Source organism: Ctenocephalides felis, unplaced genomic scaffold, assembly GCF_003426905.1.
Source record: "Ctenocephalides felis isolate EL2017-DRISC unplaced genomic scaffold, ASM342690v1 CF-g0.4_SCAFFOLD_02905, whole genome shotgun sequence".
NCBI lineage: Eukaryota > Metazoa > Arthropoda > Insecta > Siphonaptera > Pulicidae > Ctenocephalides > Ctenocephalides felis.
This window is the reverse complement of record NW_020539059.1, coordinates 42,502-60,916: the sequence shown is the minus strand read 5'-3', so window position 1 is coordinate 60,916 and position 18,415 is coordinate 42,502. Positions and strand designations below refer to the sequence as shown.

The 18,415-nt window shown below is 32.5% G+C and overlaps 1 long non-coding RNA gene across 1 annotated transcript; it reads right to left on the bottom strand.

The window, feature by feature from the left end:
• Positions 1–232: 232 nt before the first annotated feature.
• Positions 233–5,701, bottom strand: LOC113381456. Its single transcript, XR_003367543.1, has 3 exons — positions 5,517–5,701; positions 1,409–1,554; positions 233–342 (listed from the first exon to the last, which is right to left on the bottom strand). It is a non-coding gene; the product is annotated as an uncharacterized LOC113381456 (long non-coding RNA).
• Positions 5,702–18,415: the final 12,714 nt, after the last annotated feature.

Here is an 18,415-nt window from a genome sequence, read left to right as displayed (position 1 = left end):
TAAACTCATGATTATACAGACAATATTTGCTGATAACTGTTAATAAATATATAGACATACTTTTTACTTGCAAGATCCGACAATAAAAGCAGATCAAACGTCTAGAATTCCATTAATGGAATTCTGGCAGCATGTGCCTTTAAGTGTTTCATAAAACATTTTTGCTATTTTTGATAATACTAATCAGGATTATATCCATTGCAATAAAAAACTTGCAAGTACTTACTTGCTAAAAGTTATTACTCAGTGTACCTTGCATTGATATAAAATGTAGGATGATTTTGTTCGGCAAAACATTCACATGGCTCTCCATTATGTTGAATAAAATTTCTTCACCGACACCTGAAAGTAAAGAATATTATACTAATTCATATGTAGAAATAAAATATTTTAAAATAGTCTCAAAAGGAAAGAAAATTAATGTCAACTACAGTGTTAAAATAGAATATTAGTCATAGCGTTTCTATAAAATTGGAAATGATATCAATGAATAAAGTACGTGCGTATGTACATAATAATCATAAATAAACCTAACATTGTGTTTTGTATTAAATCAACAGCATGTTGCAACAACAAGCATGGAAGACACGAACATTTTTAACGAATATTTCACATATAAAATCAAAGCGAATACGAAGTAGAATGCTGTCAAATTCTTTGTTTTTGTTTCACGCATTGAATTAACAATTCATCAAGATACTAACCAAAAATCTGCAAACAAATTTATCGCCAATTTAGGCCATTTGATTATTTGTCTACCAAAGCACTGAATTTAAATAAAAGAGAAATAAAAACCAAAACACAAACACGTTGAAACTAATGCTTAGCACGAAGCAACGTAAAGGTGCGTCCACACCTAACGAACGAACACGAACGAACATAATTGAACGTACCGGAACGAACGGCAACAGCATAGTGTGGACGCCCCAACGATCACGAACGAACATAAACAAACATGGCGAGCAATGTTCCGCAACTTGTCGGTACATCAAAGGGAATTGTTCGTTCATGTTGAACTCGTGTGTGTAGTGTGGACGCTACCACGAATGTAGACAAACATTTTTCTTTTTTATGTTAAAATGTGCATTAATGCATTAATTTATGTTGTGTTTATTATAAGATATTGGCTTTGAATAATTTTGCTCTTTCCCGCCATTTTAAATAATAAATATGACGTTTCACGGTACATCCTCGAACAAAAAGATTCAACAAGCCCTCACTGCTTTGAGGCGTTTGTTTGGAATTATTCGCGTTCGTTCGTGTTCCTGTTCGTTCTTCTTTGTATTTTCTTGTGCGACATGTTCGTTCGTTAGGTGTGGACGCACCTTAAGCAATTACTGAACACACAGAACACGTGACTGTCGTGACTTGAGCACGACCACAGAGTAATATGAATAGATGCACTCACTCGACTAGGCGCAAGTCTGCCAACGGAAGCGAAATGTCAATGGCGCCAGACTCAAGTTCATCTTTTGCGGAGTGAAATGCTAGTACAGAAATCGCTCCTTGCCTTATATTGAGCTTGGCTAATATAATATGTCGACAACTGTAAATCTGTAAATAGTGTTTATATTAAAATAAATTATATTTTTTAACTTCCCAACTTAACTTATAAACTTAAGTTATTGTAATCGTCCAAAAATCGAAATTGAAAATTTTTGCATTTCTCGACGTTTTGAAGGTTACTGAACATTTTGGCATACCTCAGAAAAAATAGATGTGTGTGTGTGTGTATGGATACAATTTTTCGCCCACGTTTTCGAGCGCACGAATCAACCGATTTGAATGGTTCAAAAACATTCGATTCCTATTGTTAGAGAGATGTGATGATTAGTTTTTGGCAAAGGCAGATCCAGCCGTTTCTGAGATACCGAGCTAAATGTTCGAAAAATTGCAGTTTTTGAGAGTAATAAACATCCGATTTAAATGATTCAAAAAACTTTCTGCTTGTGTTGACAAAACGATCGTTTTGGAAAAAAACGTCGATTTACGGCACTGATGGCACAAAATCTGTTCACACACACACAAACCTACATTTTCCAAATTTGGTGGCATTCGATACAGAATGGCTAGAAACGTCGAGAAAACAAAATCGTCGAGAATCGGATTTTTTTATGAAAACAAACTTCTCCTTCGGGAAGTTAATAAGCGAGTAATGTTTAGAATGAATTTAGAACAGTATCATTTTATTTGATGTTGATTATTGTGCTGATTACCATTTAGATCCATTCTTGAATAAAACACTTGAAACAAATGGTTGAATAGAACATGTACTAGGTTATTGATGCCATATTAAATCAATTACATTGGTGTTCTTGACCAGATTCATAGCCTAGTGCAGTATCCTTAAATCCTTCGAATTGATATATCATTTGAGAAATAATAACAATAACAATAAATATCGTCTATTTTTATTTCTGTAACTTATATATTGTAAGTACAAGTTTAGAAGAAATAATTTTCTCTAAATCCAACAAAAGAAGCACTCCACATAGCAATATACAAGTGTCCAATGAAGGGAAAAAATTGAATGGAAAAATAACATCAAATACCTGGGTATTACACTGGATCAAAAATTAACTTTCACTAAGCACATCAAAAACAAACTAAATAGTGCTTATGGTGCATTGAACGCACTGAAATCTCTACTTCACCGAAATAGTGTCCTGAACACAAAAAACAAGAAGCCTATATATCTTATATTAATAAGACCAATAAATTCTTATGCGTCACAAATCTGGATCACTACATACAATAGTAAAATTCGTAAGCTCCAAATTTTACAAAATAAAGTAATACGATTAATCCTAAATGAACACAGAGACCCAATTACCAAACACTTTAAATCCAATAAATACCTTCACGGAAAGTCTAATCTGCAACCGATAAAAGATACCATTCTGAATATGACGGCGAAATTCCTTGAAAACTGCAAAAACAGCCTAAACACAATTATAAAATACCTGGGAAGAATTACTGGTAATGGTACGGTAAATACGCCTCGCCAAACCACTTGATAGAGGAGCAGTATTCCAAATGATATAGTCACACCTAGTCATTATAATATATTTCAGTTAGTGTTAAGAAGCATTAGTTTTATCTCTAGTTATAAGTTGTGATGTAACGAATAGTGTTTTTTGTTTCATATGTTTCACTTACTGTTAACATTGTCCTTAATCAACATATATAAATTGCAAAAATATCTATTTGGTAGAAATGCATAATGTATTACACTCGACATTATACCACACATTGATTGAAAAATAGAAATTTATCAAGTCAAGTCAGTCATTTGAGAAATAATAATAATAAATATTGTCTCTTTTTATTTCTGTAACTTATATATTGTAAGTACAAGTTATATTAATGATATACTTTAATTGTTTATTGTTTGTTCAGAATGCTATATTTTACCACGGTTTGCTTCAAGCAACCCTATAGTGGGTGGCACTTGGTTACTTGTTATCAGTTAGTAGTGAGGTATTATATAACAAAATAATCAAATGTATCCGTAAGGGTTTTCATACAAATTTTCATAATAAAGTGAATTAAATATTTGTAGCGACCCTCCTTATGATTACCATTGGAATGGAAACCAATGGTATCATCACCAATAGTTTACGTCCACTTTGTTAAGGTCGGGGCATATAACCCATATCTATTATTATCGAATACAGACACTTATCGCTTGCCTTCTATCAATATAACATGCAGTGTAAAAGTATAAATAAACATCCGTTATCATTAACAATTTGTTGTTTACCTACATATTCATTAAACCATTACTAAATAGTGTTCAATACAAAGAATGCCACATTGTTTACCAATTTAGTAGTGAACCCCTTTGGGGTTCGCAATGAAGAATTTAATTATTGAGTCCGCCGTAATCGCCGACGATTCACATACTAGTTCTGAATTCATTTCAGAACAGTTACGTAAACAATCTGCAAATTTAACTAGTGCATCAACAAACTTAATAATTAATACTCCCATACAGTCAACAAGTGTAATGAAAGTTGAAGCGGAATCTAGCAATTCGAATATAAACAAATGACATTGTTTTCATTTACTACTGAATTTTTATCATTAGTTTGATTTGAATTTGCCTCTTCAATTAAACCTGCTATTAACTTTTTATTTATACTTTCCGATCTGTCATTTATTAAATTATTACTAGTCACTATATTATCCAGGGGCGTAACTATCGCCGTATCAATAATACGGGGCCCCCGAGTCAGGGAGGCCCCCAACAAGCACAATCAGAAAGCAAAACAATATTTAAAAAAATGAATAATTTTACCGTAGTTTGCATTTACTTTTATTATCGAGCCTTATTGAACTTCAACGTGTAAGCTAACGTTTTAAGAGAATTGAAATTTGCTGCAATATTTCTGCAAGCTCTAGCAATCAATTTATTCAATAAAGTTTTTGCACATTCGATAAGCTAATATTCTTGTCAACAAATCTACAAAACTAATCCAGATGGATTGCAATAACTATTTCAAAGAACAAAAGACAAAAGATAATGAAGCGTTATTATGACGAGTTATTGCAAGTTATTATGATGAGTTATCACAAGATGAGAGAATTTTGGACCTGTAATTTCACAAACCAAACAAAGATTTCAAAAAAATTGCGAAGTAAATAGTAATTTAATTTGTCTTTTTGAAATGGTGAATTAATAAACGTTTCCAAAAATCTGTCGACTGAATTACTGTAAAGAAATACTATAAAAAAAATCTCATAAGATCATGACCAATTGATGGCTCTAAAAATAGGTTTGAATTTAAAAATCTGAAGATGTGATGGATGCATCCAGTTTTTCAACGGAATAACAACGTGCATTTTTGTCTTGGCTCCTCCAATTAAAATCGCAACTGCTAGAAGAAATGTTTAAAATTGAAACTAATCGTTTGAAATTGACCTGTACGTTCCTAGTGACAGATTCTTTATATAATTTAAAGATCATTAAATAATGTAATTTTTCAAAAAATTTCAAGGAAAGTGAATATATATCTGGAAACATTTGTGAAAAATTCAGAAAATGAGAGAAAATGAGATACATAAATCATAAGAAAAATAAATAGATATTCTTTCAATTTTATGAATTTTTATATTTTGTAAAAAAAATCTTCTTGAGGGAGGCCCCCAAACAAATTCTGATACTGGGCCCCGCCAAGGCACGCCACGCCCCTGATTTGAGCGCAGTGTTCACTTATAGAGCAATTGTTATATTTTGTTGATAGATGTTTATGAAATGATCCATGGGCGTTTAAAATCATCTCAATTATGCAACTATCTGATTCAAAATCTTTTGTTATAATTTAAAAAGTACCAAACATTTGCTTCAGTTTTAGGTGAAAATAATATAAAAAATAGATGCATTTTGCTCTTTGAAACCTGCCCATCTATCTGGGTTGATCAGAGGCCAAGAAACATGAGTACATATCTAATAATTAATATCTAACAATCTAATATCTTACAATACTGTTTTATGAAATAATTGAAACTTTTACCCGATGTTGTTTAATTAGGACTGCCTGCAAACATGTGCGCCCGAATCTTTTGAATACTCCAATTGTTTCTATCTTCTGTCAAAGACAACTTCTTCGGATATATATCATCTGACCAAAGACTTGGATCAAGCAACTTCTTAAAAACTAGAAAATAGATAATTAATTTGTTTATTTAAGTTAAATATATTTATACATATGGGGCGTCCGTTAATCACGTGAGCGAGTTTTTAAGGATTTTTGCGCTATTTGTGATGCTCGATGTAAATTTATTCATTGCTATGCTGGGAATGTTGGTTCTGTACATGACGCACGAGTATTACGTCTAACAGAAGTGAATAATTACCTCAACGATAAACATAAATTCCCGAACGAATCTCATTTAGCCGGTGATGCAGCTTACCCTCTTTACAAACATTTACTTACACCATATCGAGATAATTTCACAACACGCAGATGAGCATACTAGAGAGCTGATGGAGAGAATAACCGAAGCCTGTGATATCAGTATGACGAGCATGGCATGAAGCAAAGACAATCTGTGCACTGGTGGACTGAAGAAATCAGCTCTCTTCGTAAAGAGTGCCTAAAGAAAAGAAGGATCTCTCAGCGAGGATATAGTCTTACTAATTCTGCACAACTGGTAGCGTAATATAAACTAGCACGTCGGCAACTAAATAAAGCTATCAAAAATAGTAAAGTTAGGTGCTGGAAGGAACTTCTGAATGAAGTCGAGGAAAACCCATGGGGAAGACCTTATAAGACTGTAATGTCTCGCCTCAAAAGCCAGCCAATACCTTCACCAACTTGCCCACGACTATTGAATAAAATAGTAACTATTTTGTTTCCACGACAACCTAATTTAAACTACCAGGTAACACAGGTAGAACTGAATGATATTCCACCTATAACACTGCAAGAACTGATGGAAGCTTGTCATCGCGTTGGAAATAGTAAGTCACCGGGTTTAGATGGAATTCCTAATATTGCCTTAAAAACATCAATTATGACATTTCCGACAATGTTTCTTAATGCATATAATACATGCCTAAAAAAAGGGGGTTTTCCGCGAAAATGGAAACAGCAAAGATTAGTGCTTATTCCCAAAGGAAAAAAAACACCAGATGAACCATCATCCTACCGTCCAATATGCATGCTGGATACAGCGGGTAAAATTTCTGAAAGAATAATTCACCAAAGAATAGATGCAATAGTTGACCCATTCCTAACAGACAATCAGTATGGTTTTCGCAAAGGGCGATCAACTATCGATGCTATAAACTTGGTAGTTAATTCCGCCAAGGAGGCAATTGCTGGAACCAGATGGAAGGGGGGTGCAAAAAAGTACTGCCTTGTAGCTAGATTGGATATAAAAAATGCTTTCAATTCAGCAAACTGGGATTGCATTATGAATGCACTCCGTGACAAGAACGTGCCAGCATACCTCTGCAATATAGTCGCAAGCTACTTTACAGATAGAATTCTAATGTTCCGCGATTCACGCGATGGTACAGAAGAATATAATATAACAGGAGGTGTGCTGCAGGGCTCTGTTCTAGGCCCTTTGCTGTGGAATATTATGTATGATGGCCTATTGAGACTAGAGATTCCAGAATGTGTGAAACTAGTAGCATATGCAGACGATGTTGCCATAGTAGTTGTCTCCAAACAAATTGATGACATCGTAAGTCTATTCGATATTACATTCAAAAAAATTAATCGGTGGATGGGAACAATGAATCTCCAATTTTCACAATAAAAAAGTGAAGCTGTTCTTATCACTAGTAGAAAAACAATAGAGACCATCAAGCTAAAGATAGGAAATCTTGGGATCACGTCAAAACCTCACATCTGTTGCCTTGGCGTAATGCTTAATGCTCGTTTGAATTTCAATGGAAGTGGAACACGTTAGTGCTAAGGCGTCAATAGTTAGGACGAAACTTGCTCGACTGATGCCTAATATTGGAGGTCCTAAACAGAAGGATATTACTATCGTCAGTTGTTACTTCTGTGCTGAAATATGGTATCTCCATATGTGCTGATGCTCTTAAATCTCAAAAATCGAGGAGAATGGCAGGGCCCTTATATCGTCTCAGTGGTATAAGAATTGCTTGCGCATTTCGCACAGTATCGGCGGAAGCAGTGTGCGTCATTTCAGGAACTGTGCCTCTCTTAGTCTTAGCAGAGGAAAGATGGGCAATTTATCATAGAAGACATCAACAACTGAGTCCTGAAAAGTTGAGATTAGAAGAACGGCAGAACAGCATTGACCGATGGCAACAACTGTGGGATGTCGCAGTGAAGGGCAGATGGACGCATCGTCTCATTCCTAACATCAAAGTCTGGCTAAGTCGCAAGCATGGCGAAGTAAATTATTATACTACGCAAATGCTATCGGGGCATGGCTGTTTTCGAGCCTACCTACACCGCTTCAGCACGATAGCTCGCCGGATTGAGCATATTGTTTGGGCGAAATCAAAGATGCTGAGCATGTGTTCTTCGTGTGCCCGCGATTTGGTGCTCTACGGGATGATGTGGAAGAGACATTGAGACGCAGAATTACCCCAGGTAATGTTGTTGAAGTGATGCTGACAAGTGATGCTGCTTGGAACGCCATGGACAGATTTGCGAGAGACGTTTTAATGGACCTGCGTTCTATAGAGAGAGAAAGGGCGAATAGGACTTCGCCCATTTAAAAGATAAGTACAGTAGAATCTCGATTAACCGGACTAATTCTTGTCGATAGGCATCCGGATAATCCAATGTATGAATGATAATTATGTGTATTTTTCAAAAATAACAAATACATACATAGATATCAACAAAAATTAATGTTTAATAAGTAATTAACATTTTTCTTATGTATGTACATATAGATTTTCCTACAAGGGAACCCTCAGGTTTACTCTTCTGGGATTTTGATGAAACTTCGCATGGTGATACAGTTGATTTAAAATCGAACCTTGTAAAATATTATAGGCCTATGAGAAGTGGTTTAATTACAAAAATTAATTAAAATTGCAATAAATAGACCGTGCGTTATATGCACGCGTAATAAAATTCCTTATCCGAACTTTGTTAGATTATATTAGATACATATACTAAACTGCAACATAAATCGTGCAAAAATTCGAATTGTAGGTATGTTCATACATAAAAATTGGTCGCGGTTGGTAGTCCGGATAATAGCGAATCCGTATAACCGAGGTCCGGATAATCGAGGTTCTACTGAATAATGTTTATGAATTATAACATTGATTATAACAAGTTAAGAATTATATCATTCTAGATCCTCCCCCCACGAAGTAATGCCTAACGGCGGTTTCCGTGGAGACCAGAGGCAAGGGCAAAGCGGAGGTTTTAGTCGGTATTATACCAGGGCGGTATCGAGTCCGACATACCCAGACAGAAGACCGGTCTGGGATGCATAAAGGCATTTCCTTCGCTATACAAAAAAAAAACATATCGAGATAATGGGCACTTATCAGTAAGCCAAAAAAAATAAAATTTTTGTAATTCATCTGCACGAATAGCAATTGAACGTCCATTTGAATTACTTAAAAAAAGATTTCGCAGTTTCATGATAGTTCTCGACATGAATCGAACTGATTTAATTCCTGAGTACATAATCGCTTGTTGTGTCATTGTGTCATATATGTTTATTAAAAAACGATGAATTTCCTGTGAAGGAAGTAAGAACAAAATGGAAACATAAATGAAATTTATTATAATAGAATTTTACCTGCTGCTGGTGTTGATAAACGAAATCGTATATGTGAGCAATTAATTATAAGAAATGTTTAAGAAAGCAACTATAAGTCAATTCAATAGATAAAAATTACAATTATGAGAAATGAACATGGACAAACTAAGATAAGATTTTTATAATTATATACACAAGAAAATTGTAAATTAAAAATCAAATAATATTATACATTTAATTAATTATTGTACATGAGTGAATTAATTATTGGATGAAATGAAATAAAATCAATGCTTTTTTTGGTTATTATATTTAAAACTATAAAATTTAATTGTTTTAAATTTTATTCAGAAAAATAAAAAAAATTGTTATTCTGAGTATTGGAAGCCATTATCTTCAAGTCCAAGCCCGACTTCATAAAGAGCAGTCTTTAAGCATAATCATGTTAATTAGAATTATTGAAATTAGAATTAGAATTAGCTTTAACAAGCTTTTCTAATAACTCTAAAGCTTGTTGTTTATATTAATTTGACTCTTTAGCTTTTTGTTCTTTAAATGCCATGAATTCTCTTAAGCGACGCTCCTTATTTTGTTCGCTTATCTTTGACCTCTCTTCAAATGCAGCAATTAAATCACTAGCGGGAGTACTTTTGACTTCTTTTTCTGCAAAAAAAAATATATTCTTATTAGCGTAGAGAAATCTTCAAAAAAAATTAAATATCCTTTCGGTTTGCTTCATTATCCATATTACTGCTACTCATGGCTCGAATAATAGAATTTTCTATATCAAAATGTACATAAAACCTCCCACTAATGTGTCCGAGAAGGTTAGCACTATGTAAGGTAATATTTTGATCATTTATCCAATAACGCAAATCTCCCTGAAGGGTTGAAGACTCAGTTGATGAAGAGTCAATGGTTTTGTCCGATAGTTGCAAATTTCTATCAATATCAGATTATTCAAAAATATTTGAAGACGTTGAAGGCATATTTGAAAATTCAACGATCTCTATATTAGCCACTGTATTTTATATATGATTCTTGCTTGCACTTACACCGATACTAAGTGTAGAATTAACCATTTGTTGATCCAAAAGTCTTTTATATCAATGCACTTTTTGCGCAACTATCTGTTGAATTCTGCATTTGCATAAATCCTTTAGCGGTTTGCGTGTCTTTAATTTGTGTTGATCCATTATAATTATTCTATTTAAAAAAATTTAACTCGCTGACTGCTCTAGTAAACACTTGACACTTCTACAAAATCATGGCGCCATGAAATCTCTATTTTCCTTGTCGAAAGTTTGCAAGTCGATCACTTCACGCATCTTTGACTCACTACATTTTCATTTCGTGAATCGTTGTGCTTCGAATAGGTTGGTCAGTAATCCAAAGAAATCTTTTTAATCATCGTCGTTAGCAGGTATTTTCAATTAATTTTTGTCGTTTGATTCATACATCAATTGTTAAAGAAATTTCAGCAAGTTTGATTATTCTGATTTCGAAGATTTTCGAATGTTTATGTAACCTCTTTACGATGGCTTTTCAGAATGTATACACACGCGGTGATAAATTTCATTAATGAAAGTAATAGGTCAGAGGTGCGTGTTAATAAAACGTTAATGATAAATGATGTTACAAAGTGTTGGTGTCCTCCAAAGCATATTATATCAAAATCTTCTCTAATAATGAAAAAAAGTTTACCCGACAGTACTTGGACAAAGGAGGATGCGAGTGTTTTGCATTATTTCGGTAAGTGCACTTCTTTAACTAAATATAAATGTAGATTTTTTTTAAATCTATTTTACCATTGCATAGATTCATAATATAAAGCGAGAAAGTTTGCGCAAGACAGTGACTATACATCGGCTGAGGAGAATCTTGGCAAAGGGTTTCATTTAAAGAAAACCAACAGCCAATATTAGTCTAATGAAGAAGAATATAGTACGTATAAAATCCTACATATTTTAATGCAATAGAATATATATTTTTGAAAGAATAAAAAATAATCTTTCAGAATTTAATCCTTACCAATGATTGTTGCTGGATCTCGAATCACCGAGGAGTTCAACAAGCGTCAATTGCCTAACTCCTTCCAATGTAGAAGAACTGAGCCCTTTACCCTTATCTATTCTCATGGGGATAAATCATGACGTTGGGTTGTGTAAAACTTTTGAGGATCAAGGAACACAAACCGATATGGATTGGTTTGCAGAAAAGCTAGAGCAAAAAATAGTGAGCATAAATATAAGCAGTGCATAAAAATAAGAGAAGCAGTGCATAAAAACAGATTTTATACTAAGGGAGCTTGCCATTTTGAACACTAAAATAGATCAATTACTGCAAAATTCAAGTTGTCCTACATTGACACCTAATCAAAATAATGGTAATGCATTCGATTCCTTGTTTCCGCTTGGTGCCGAAGACGATATTACATGCTATGAAGAATTTTTAAAATATGAAACATATGTTGCAGAATTGGTAAACTATAATAGCACCTTGAGAGATATTGAAATAAAATAATTTGGTAGTAATTATGTTTTAATGTTTTGTTTATAGCAAAGCTATGTTAGAAAAATTGGTAGAAAAACTACTGCAGAAAATATAAGAAATATATTGAAAAAAGTTTTCAATAAAGAATTGGCAGCGGTATGTTTCTGGTATGGCCAGAGAAGTAATATGCCAGGTAAACAAACTGAAAATGATAGAAGTGATTAAAGGTAATTTAACTTCAATTTATTTCAATTAATGTTTCTAACCCCTGTTTGGTTTTACTTTAGACACAATAATTAACAACACTCCTGGATTTACTAAAGCTAATTTTGTTCAAATAGTTGTAGAATGGTTTCGCTTTGGAAAACAAAGTTGTAAGTGGCATTTTGCCTCAAGGCAAATTACATAAACTTTTTGGAACTTACACTTCATCAACTTAATTTATAGCAATTGAGATTCACTAAAAATCAATTAAGACGATTTGCAATGAATGTTCATAACATATGTATTGGCATAAATTATATTAATTTCATTTCATCTAATCAATACGCCACAATTGCATTTTAATATAGTGGGAACGTAAACTGTAATCAATACCTACCTTCGAAAAACGGAATGTTCGTATAATTCAACATAGATTATAAATAATATATTGCAAATTATACAATTTAAGTGAAATATACATTTGAGTTAATAAATTGTATAATATTAGGTTTGGAGGAAATTTATAACTCTAATTGGTTTGGATACCCTTATTTTTCCTTTTTGCACGAACGAGATGCTCCAAAGGGCTCTATCAATACAGTTGAAGTACAACAAGTAAAGAAAAAAAAGAAAGCTCGTAAGGTACACACGCGATTGAAGTAAAACTTTTTTGCTATTGTATATGCTATATTACTATTTTAAAACAATAAATTCATTTCTATTATACTTCGAATATTATATGGTTGATTTGAGAGAACTAAAGCTAAGATAAAATCAGACAGCAAATTTTCTAAATTTTTCGAGAAAGTTGATTGGAATAAATTATTCTTTGTTAAACTTAGTTTATTGTCTAAAAATCAATAATGTTAGATTTCGAGTAAAATTTGATATAGACATCTCCAGAAATAAGTAATAGTATCACTGAGATACTATATAATATTTAAGAGACTTCAATCTTCATTAGAAATGTAAAGCAGTTGTTAATGAATAAGTTTTATAATACTCGAGATAGTTTTATATTTATGTTTCTCATATAGAGTAACAGAGTAATGACTAGATATCAATTCGTTCACCATTTATCCAAGTGTACAACTTTATAATACTTTATCTTGATCAGACAAGCAAGGCATTGTATGCTTTGATATTTGAATAACAGTCAAATATCATTAAAACTTGTTGTTGAAAGTCTTGCTGGTTGAAAGTCTTTTGTACTATTGTTCTGATTCCATTTTTGTGCCTTGTTTTTAGAAACAGTAAACAATCCATTGATACTGGTAACTGCTGAATAATGCCAAACAGAAAAGCTCTGTTGATTATGAGTTTTATTGTATTCTTATAATATTTTGTCAAAGATTTTACTTTGAGACTTGAGTAATGTTCCATTCCATTCCGTTTTTTTATATTAAGTATAGTTTCATTTTTATTCATCATCGTTGTTACATTCTATATCTACTCCTTTCCTTTTTAACCAGAGTTAACAATATCATCACTGATGCCTACATTAGTTGTTATAATACCCTTCGATATCAACAATTGATTTTTTATGGAATTGTTGATGTACATATTCTTCTTGATTAGCTGAATGACATCCTATACACATATATATCTATAGCAGAAAATACTACAGTGAAATTTATCTTGCCTATAAAAATAATTGCGATTGAAGTTACTTCAATGATATAATACAGCAACTATGAATAATAAACTACGAAACTTACGGTGATGAAATATTTATAATTTACAGTCCGCTTATATCTAATTAATGCATATGAACCATAATTGGTCCATTTCGAGCCGTATTTTAGATCAAAAATGGTCGCATTAAGCCGAATTTTAGATCATAAATGGTCGATCTGATCCTAATATAAAAAATACAAAGTGAAATAATATACTGTAAATTATGATTTTGATCTAGTGCTACGTTGAGTCGTGTAGTAGTTTGTTATGTAAGTCATCACGGATTTGTGTCAATCGGTCCGTTCGAGAACCCGACTGTAGCAAATTGCTAGCCAATATAGCATTTCTACTCTTCAAGATCTCAAAGGACGCAATTAATACAAAAACTTAATTACAAATCTCAGGTAAGGCGTTTAGCTGAGAATAATGATTCGAGCACTAACAGTAGCACCGCCAACTGTGCTAGCAGATTTTACATTAGTGAAAGTGTTGAAGAGGTGCAATCCATGGATAATTGCAATTATCATCACATTGCATGTGAAGACTCCCAAGATAAAAGCGCTTCTGCTAGTATTGACAAAGATGAAGTGCTTTGTATTCCGCTTCCACATGTTTCTGACTATTTTAATATTGAAGGAGAAGATGATATTCCAGAATTACCTCTGAAGCGCGAGCTAGGAAATCTGTTTCAAAGAAACAACATTACGATGACTCCGTTTTGGAGGAACTAAATATTGGAATGGTATCTCAAATAGCACTCGACTATATGCATATTGTCTGCCTATGTGTCACCATGACACTTTTAAGCCTCTGGGTAAAAGGAACGAGAGACGTCAAATTAGATGACAAAACCAGGGATACAGTGAGCAAATATTTACTAAAATTTAAAGCTCACATTCCAGCAGAATTTTCGAAATTACCCAGTGCGCTTAAAGACTACATGAACTGGAAGGAAAGCCAAACTACATACATTTTATTCAACTTAGTTTGGGGATCAGAATCTTGTAATCCTGAAACCTGTATTGACACAACTGCTGGGTACTCTAAGACGCCATGGGCACAAAGATGAATTATCGGCCAATGCTCGCACGTTATTGGGCCCTCTAAAATATGCCACCGATGGTATAAAATTAATTAACGGTGGTTCATACATTAATTTTGGGGTAGAAGAACGTATTCCACATTCCATTGACAAAGAGTTCGGCTAGTGCCTTTTGGCCCATATCTCTGATGTTAGATTCCACAAAAGGTTGAACAATTCCTGGTAGGGGTGGATCATGAAAATGGTAAACCAGACGATGCAAACATTTTCCTTAAGCCTTTTGTGGAAGAAATGAAAGTGTTACAACAACATGGCTTAATTTGTCTCAATAGAAATTGTCATGTTTATATATCAAAAATAATCTGTGATAGTCCTGCACGTGCGTTCATTACAAAGACAACTAGGCATGTGGGTTATGAAAGCTGCTCCAAATGTATTCAAAGAGAAGAGTTTTCACCCCATGTCATTTTAAATAACACATTTTCAGATCTTCGAACAGATAACTCTTTTCGCATGAGGACAAACCCAGGGCATCACACAGGTGACTCCGTTTTGGAGGAACTAAATATCGGAATGGTATCTCAAATAGCACTCGACTATATGCATATTGTCTGCCTATGTGTCACCAAGACACTTTTAAGCCTCTGGGTAAAAGGAACGAGAGACGTCAAATTAGATGACAAAACCAGGGATACAGTGAGCAAATATTTACTAAAATTTAAAGCTCACATTCCAGCAGAATTTTCGAGATTACCCAGTGCGCTTAAAGACTACATGAACTGGAAGGAAAGCAAACTACATACATTTTATTCAACTTAGTTTGGGGATCAGAATCTTGTAATCCTGAAACCTGTATTGAGAAAAATGATTTAGCTGGAAATATTCTCATTAAATTTGTGAATACCCCAAACTATATGGAGCTGGCAGATTAACGTACAAAACCCATAACCTAATACATATTGCAAATGATGTTTTGGTCTTCAAATGTAGTTTGGACGGGTTCAGTTGTTTTCCCTTTGAAAACTATTTTAAAAGTATTCAAGGGAAGCTCCAGAACTCGCCTAAACCTCTTCAGCAACTGGTTAACAGATTGGCTGAAGAGAAGTTGCTGGAAACCACCATGGGCGCAAATGACCAGCTTTACCCAAGAATACAATATGAAAGGACAAATCTCATAAAAAATACTATTCAAAGATTTTTTAATAACCAATCGATTGCCAAACAATTTATGTATAGATTCAGATCATAAATTATTGCTAATTCAGTATATTTATGATCTCAATAGAATTGTTTGTTCAGTAATTACAGATATCAAGCTATTATTTATAATTCCATGTGATTCTAGAGATTTTGATATATGCTTATATGATTTAAATGCTAATAAAGGCAATAAATTTACGATCCCCGTTAAGAAAATTAAAAAAAGTCTTAATTTACCCTATTTTATTAATGACTTTTTTGTTTCAATGCCGATAATACATTCTAATAATTAATAATATTGGAATGGTATCTCTATAATGGTATATATCATGTGGAATTATAAATAATGGCTTGATATCTATAATTACTAAGCAAAATTCAATATCATAAATTATTTCTAATTCAATATATTTATGATCTGAACAGAATTGACCTCAGAATCAATCTGAACAGATTGATCAGAACATGAAATGACATTTCACTTTTTTTCATGTCAAAATTTATTTGAATTTATAAACATTGATTTTCATTTAGATTTAAAACTATAAAAAGTGATTTTGAATATAGCATTTCATCTAATTTGGATATAAATGTTGGATATATTTATATATGTATATGTTTTTGAATTATATTTTTGGATCTGTCAAATTTTTTTTTTCAAAAATCATAAATCTTCTTTTCTCGAATTTTCCATAAATTTTTACATTTGTCATTTTAGTGTTTTGTTTCATTTTAGTGTCAAAATCATTAGTCTTCTTGTTATGCACATTATTATATTGTTGTTATACCATGATTATATATTATATTACTTTATTATTGTTATATTATTCTCATTTTAATTTGATATTACTTGTTAGAATTGAGACAATTAATTATTGTAAGAAAAATTTTGTTCATTCATAATAATACGTGATGCTTGCATCCCGGGGGAACATAGACAAAATTATTCATTTTTACACTTTTAAAAAACCGCGCGTCAGCGTTATATATGTTGGTAACTTGTCAGGCAATCACAATGTTCGCGTTTGACATAACCTGTCGCAACTTATGTATAGACTTTATAAAATACCTCCGCTTTCATTACAATCAGCCAAAAAAAGAAACATCATTGAATATATACATATTAATAAGTCTTCCAGTGTTTTTACTCTACAAAATAGAATGTTATAGAAAATATAAGCCAAATGTTTCATTAGAAATGAGAACAGTGAAGGCTATGTGGATTGTCATAAAAAATGACATGAATATTAAATTTGGCACTACATTTACTGAATGCAATATTGAAAATCGTTGGAGAGTACTTCAACGAAATTATAAAAAATATGTTAACAGTAAAGCTACTGGTACGAATAATGATGTAAAAATAATTTTATACATATTAACAATTATGTCTAATAGCGCAAGGAAATTTCAATTTTCAGTATGCAGAAGAGTTTGATGAATTATATGAATAGCCACAATATGAATCCAATCTGCATACGGGAAACAAATGATGTACATAAAATGGAAAACAATGCAGAAGCGCGGGATGATAGTGCATATGAATTTCGAGAACATATTGCAACTTCAAGAAGAAGGCAGCGTCGTAGAAGGCAAACAATATTAGAGAAAATAAGAGAAAACAGCAAAATTGAAAATTCTAAAACGAAAGTATGGAATGCTTTAAAATAAAATAATATTCATAAATTTTCATTAAATATATAAATCATTATACAATATAAATGTCTGATTTTAATTTATTAATTCATTTGTATTAATAAAATATTTATATTATTTTTTTTAAAACCAATAATAATTTCAGAGATTGTAGCCGAAACTATTTATAATGATATTCGAGTGTCGGAGGCTCAAGTGGGTGATTACATCAGAGAATGGCTTCGTCATGCACAGAGCAGGTACACTAGGAATAAAAAGAAGGACAGAAGACAGGTTTTTAAATTTAGTTAGGTTTATTGAATTATTTAGTTAAGTTTTTATTGTATTATTTTGTTAGGTTAGGTTTATTGTATACTTATAATTGTAAGTCAAATTTTCAATTATATTAAATATATTATATAACATATGTCCGTAAAATACTTAGTTGTTGTTTTATCTTTCGTGAAACATTGAGAAAAAAATAAATACGATCCATTTTCAACCCATATGCCAAACTTTGACCTGGGATCGGACGATCCTCAACAGATTTGCCAAGTTTTAACATATAATCGAAATTTTTTCTATGTATGTGCTGTGAGAGATGTTTAATTCAATGTGAAAAATCTTGTGCTTTACCTTTGTTAACAGTAAAGAGTAAACAAGAAGATCTAGTTCCAATCCATGATCAGATAAGCTCTTGAATTAACAAGTAAGATTTAAAGAAAAGTTGCAGAGCGTTTGCTAAGAAAGGCGACAAACTGTGTGCCCAAAATGTTCAATAAAAAATTTGAAAATGAAACCTTTTCATTGTAATTCCGAAGCCTTATGGGGTTCAATAACTTGATATATGTAATTTGTTATTTCATAATAATGTTAGTCGTGTAGTAAGTTAGTTAGTTCTATTTTTTTCACAGGCATTCTTCTCGAAAACATTTGTGTTTTGTTGAA